The sequence below is a fragment of the Haliotis asinina genome, chromosome 1, assembly GCF_037392515.1.
Source record: "Haliotis asinina isolate JCU_RB_2024 chromosome 1, JCU_Hal_asi_v2, whole genome shotgun sequence".
In the NCBI taxonomy this organism is placed as follows: Eukaryota; Metazoa; Mollusca; class Gastropoda; order Lepetellida; family Haliotidae; genus Haliotis; species Haliotis asinina.
Genome location: NC_090280.1, coordinates 23,031,210 through 23,036,737, shown reverse-complemented (window position 1 = coordinate 23,036,737; position 5,528 = coordinate 23,031,210).

Genomic DNA, 5,528 nt, shown 5'->3' with positions numbered 1-5,528 from the left:
TAGCAGTTTTTTTTTATTTGCTGCAAATGTTAAAGTATCTTGGAAATTTGACGGATGTTGAAAAAAAGTATAATCACTTCCATTCAAATATGAGGCGACAGGGTAGTCTAGTGGTTAAGGCACACTGAACACCTGGGTTTAATTCCTGTCGTGGGCACAATGTGTGAAGCTCATTTCTGGTGTCACTTGCAGAAATATTACTGGAAAAGTGCAACGAGTAGCACAAAACTGAACTCACTCCCTCCCTCACTGTCTTCACAGTGTTTACACTGCTCCCAGCAATATCACAGTAAAGACACAAAGATTATTTTCTACCACTGTGCCCCTATGGGTAAATGGATGAATGATGAGTGAACATAAACCACATAGTCCAGACAAGGGTCTTGAAAATAGTCAAAGATGCACATTGTCAAAATGTTTAGGCTTAGAAAGATGACTATGGAGGATTCCAAGTAAGTAGTGAACAATCCACTGTGTATTCGTGGGCAGGCAAGATTGAAATGACAGCTGTGGCATCAAGTGGGCGTGGCATTACAATGTGAGAGCGCACGTCTTGACCGCAGTGTGTAGGTTGACATGATGCTATAGCCCTACTTTACTTCTCAAGGAGGCAAGATTTTATGGTCTGAAAAATAAACCTCGCATGAAAAGTTTACCAATGTTTATGGATTGAAATATCCAGGTATACAGTGAACTGCAAAACCCCTTCTTGATGCTGGACAGGTGCATGGTTGGCACAATGAAGTTCGTTTTTTTCTGCGAACTGATGGTACGAAAAAATCAACCTGTGGTTAGGTTATCGTGACACATATCTTTGCATAATACTACTGCTTGACACGAATGCGATGAGCCTGCGCAGTAAACACGTGTGTGACAAGTAGGCGGGGCGGGAATGTAGACAAATACATTTGATTGCTGCAGGTACATGAGGTAGATCGGGTAGTAAGCACGTGCAATACACGCTGACTGTGGCGTGAACTCAATGCCGCTTCTGTTTAACACGTGTCCCGCAGACACGATTCGCACGAGGAAATTAGTTAAATTGTAGGCGACAACCCCGTTTCACTCACTTTGCAAGTGGAATGTTCTGGAGGGCCTTTTCATTATATGCAAATTGGGGTCATTTGTCAGGCCGTGGTTCATGATGTGGTTCAAATAAACAAACAAACCTACGTGAGGCCAAACAATCTTCCTCGGACTGAGAACCCCGAAACATCGTTGAGTGATTCAATCTGCAGACTTGGGAATATGACACATCTGAACCGAGAAAAAGACACACAGCTACACAGACTGATGAACAGACAGACACAGGTGAACACGGTGCATTGGACTACGGATTGGAACGGATCTGTGGACAATTTTGGATTCCCATGAACCGAGTATAGAGACTTCATACGCCAGAGACATTTACTCGCGATCGGGAAAAGTATTAGTAGGCTCAGTACCGCCCCAAACATAGCCCGTTACATCGCTAGGTGCCAGAGGTTTGTTAAGGATTGCGTGCTATGTTCTGACTGTCAGCCGATGCTCTTAAGGCAATTCGCAATAACAGTACCAATATACTCCCTACGGCTTATTGCAAAATGATTTGTAATGCATTCAAACTCTTGATTTCAACACATTCCACTCTTTCTATACAAGATCTGCTAGAAAATATCATAGCCATTGAATATGTCTCAAGTGAAATCCTTGAAATTCAGTTCAAATTCTGCATATGAGTGAGATGTGGAAGCAGCCATGCAAGACCAATTTTAGGAATAAGAATTCATTTTTGATATATAGAAACGAGACAAAACTTAAACAAGGGATGGGTGGATGGAGTGAGTGAGTTTAGTTTTTCACCGCACTCAGCAATATTTCACCTGTATGGCAGTGGTCTGTGGATAAGCGAGCCTGGACCAGACAATCAAGTGATCAACAGCATGAACGTCGATCTACGCAACTGGGATACGATGACGTGTTAGTCAGAGACCTTGACCACCTGATCCTGTCAGTCGCCTCTTACGACAAGCATGGGGTGATGAAGATTCATTGTAACCCGCATATTCACGGATAATAAATAATAATAATACATTGTTAAAAGCTAGCAGACCAGCTCGTTCACACAAGTTATACTCAACCCTTGGATGACATGTAATAATAAACTATTCGTGTCGTATGAGGAATTTCATAGTGTGTCTGTGTCAAAGCCAATATGTCAAATGGCCATTGTAATTAAATGACATGATAACCTAATTTAATCAAGTAATTTGAGTAGAACCGACTTCTACAAGGCTATACTCATCAGAACCCATGCCAGTGTGGATGACTTTCTAGAATATAGACAGTGACACTGACATTGTAAGTAAGACCATACTGATTCTCATTACCCATGCGAGGGCGGTTGACGTGACTACAGACCATTTGAGGCCTCTAGAATATAGACAGTGGCATTGACACTGTAAACGTACTTGACCATACCGACTATTATAACCCGTTACGGAGATCAACTGTGTGCTTTCTAGAATATATATTGTGGCAATTGTGCTGACGTATTAGGTGTTAAGTACGTATTTCTACTGTTCTCAGTCACGTTTGGCTAGAACGGCATGACATTGGTGGTTGGGCATGTTAATGACAGACTGTAAATAAGTGGAAACATGAAGTAGTTGGAATACATATTTTAAGAACCAGTATGTAATGACGTGTTCCTTCCTGGTCATTAACGATCTATTACACCCAGCTCCACTGAAAACTGTCTCGTGCCTTTGTCCGATCTGAAACCATGTACAGTTAAGGTTGTTTACGGCCCTACAGTACAGAAATACTCTGCTGTATTATTTTCAAGAGGAATATTTCACATTCCATCCGTATGACACCTTCAGCATTTCTTTACACGAGAAAGTATGGTTCACTGATATCTGCAGGAAACGGGTTGTGAACAGTTGTTCAAATGTCAGCTGGTGTCCAGCTACAGATCACGATACGTCAGTCCTAAGACAAATACTTCATGAGGGATACATTCTTGGCAGGGTGGCACCAATACAGAAGTAGGGTAGCAGTACTGTGAATTCTGCGCATTCCTGTACAATAAGGAACGTGTGTCATGCCTTGTGTATGCAATAAATAGTTTGATCAAGCTTACAGCATATAAAACTAAAGTAAAGCTTTGAAAGCATTTGAGGGAGATATGTAAAACAATTCTTTAACTATGTATTTGAATCGTGTTTGAGCGTGTGTGTGTGTGCATGTGTGTTAGCACGCAAGTGTTTATTTTGAAATGGGTGTTCTATTCATCTGGAGTTTTGTTTGAGGTGCTGACAATCAGAATATCACAATCGGAAACCGACCTGTACCTGCTGGGTCATGGAAACAAAACAGTTAAATGTTTTTGATAAAACAGGTTAAAGCTATATTGATTTAAAATATGTTTTAGAGGTTAAGGTTTTATTGACTGAAAAAAATGTTGCTAAATCAGTGTTGTTGATGTACTATATATACTGTGGGTAAAGCTCAAAACTTTTCCTTACAAGCGTCCGCTTGTGATTGTACATACCTAATTACATTTATGTGCTTCTATATACATCTTACCTCTCTGGCTTCAAGTATACCTGTATATATTCTGCAATGTTACCTATGTTCATTACCCACCTGACGAAGGGGCACGAATTAGCCTTGAAACGTAGTGTTAAAAGAATTAAAGAAGTTGTCATCCATAATATTGTCTTGTATTACCTCACCAACTTCTAAATGCCTTTGAAGAATTTGAAATTGTAAGGATTTGTAGATGTTGAACTATACTCTCCCAAAAACAGAAAGTGTGCATGCTAAGAAATAACAGAAATACCACAAATTTCTATGATATATAATTTTATTTCATGGAAATTTCATAACATCACAGATCAATCAATTTGTGATCAACACGAGAAATTTCATTACGCTACGACGAATACTCTTGGGGCCATGGAGAGTCAGACACTAGGGGTTTAACACAAAAGTCACACACTCAGTATCTAGTATGACCTCCGTCTGCATCGACTAATGCTGTGCATCTACTACGCCTCATGGAAGCGAACAGGTTAGCATGGGAGTGTTGTGGGATGTTGTTCCATATTCTGATTCGCAGTCTTTGGAGTTCCACAAGCGTTGACGGTGCATGGGGAAGCCGGAGTAGCTGGCGTTTCGTTTCGTCCCATACGTGCTCAGTGGGTGAGATATCGGGCGAATTTGCGGGCCAGAGAAGAACATCCACTTGTTGTTGCTGCATATACTGTTGAACAACACGAGCTGCTTGGGGCCGGGCGTTCTCCTGCTGTAGAATGACGCCGGGGCCGTGATGTTGCAGAAACGGTACATCAACAGGTGCAAGCACTTTATCACGATATCTGGCTGCATTGAGGTTGCCATCAATAATGACCAGCGCAGTTCTGTTACGGGCAATGATGCCACCCCACACCATGAGAGACCCTCCTCCATAACGGTTTCGCTCCACGACAAATGGATCTGCGTAGCGTTCGTTTCAAAATCTGTACACTCTCTGGCGGCCATCTGATGATGAAAGATGGAAACGACTTTCATTTGTGAATAAAACACGTCGCCACCACTGCAGACGAGCACGTCGATGACGTAACGTCAAAATCGGACGGTCTTCGAGGACGTAAGCCGTATTCTCTCAGCCGGTTGATTACTGTTTGAGGATGTATCCGTCTCAGGTCAGGGGTGTTCCTGGCTGTCGTCGTTGCCGTTTTTTGCCGGTTCCGGAGATGGGTGACACGGGTATACCGATCTTGTGCAGGGGTGGTAACTCGGGGTCTCCGGGAGCGGGGTCGGTCTCGAACGTCAGCATGATGTGCATGTCGATGGACTAGCCTGTCTACAGTCTTACAGTGGCAGTTGAAATGCTGGGCAACCTCTCTGTGTGTTCTGCCAGCTCTAATCATACCCAGGGCAAGGAGATGTTGATTTATTGTCAATCTTGACATGCTAAATTGGAGTCGTTTCAACAGCAGCGCAAGTTAAAATGTGAATGATAGGAAGGCCTTTCTTTTGTGTTTAAATACCCAAGGTTTCACACTACTGCCTGAATTTTCACACTCTCCAGGTGTAAAACATGCCTTTTCACAAACGTGCAGCACGTCATTTAACGTCATTGTAACGGGGAAAACCGTTTTTGTGTTCAATATAACTTATTCATGAACAGGTTAACATTTTTTACACTTACGAAATTGTTTTCTTTTTTAGTTTGATCAATTTCTTCAATGCACACTTTCTTTTTGGGACGAGTATATATAGGCTTCACCTGGTACTGTGGAAGATGAAGATGAAGGGTGGAGAAACGTGTAGATGGGGAGCTGTACAGTCAGTTCAGACTTCACATGGTACCGTGGTCTTCTGCTGAGGAGTATGAAGGGTGCAGACACGTGTAGAAGTGGAACTCTACCATCAGTTTAGGTACTGGTACCACTACCATCTGGTACTGTGGTCCTCTGTTGAGGAAGATGAAGGGTGGAGAAACGTGTAGATGGGGAGCTGTACAGTCAGTTCGGACT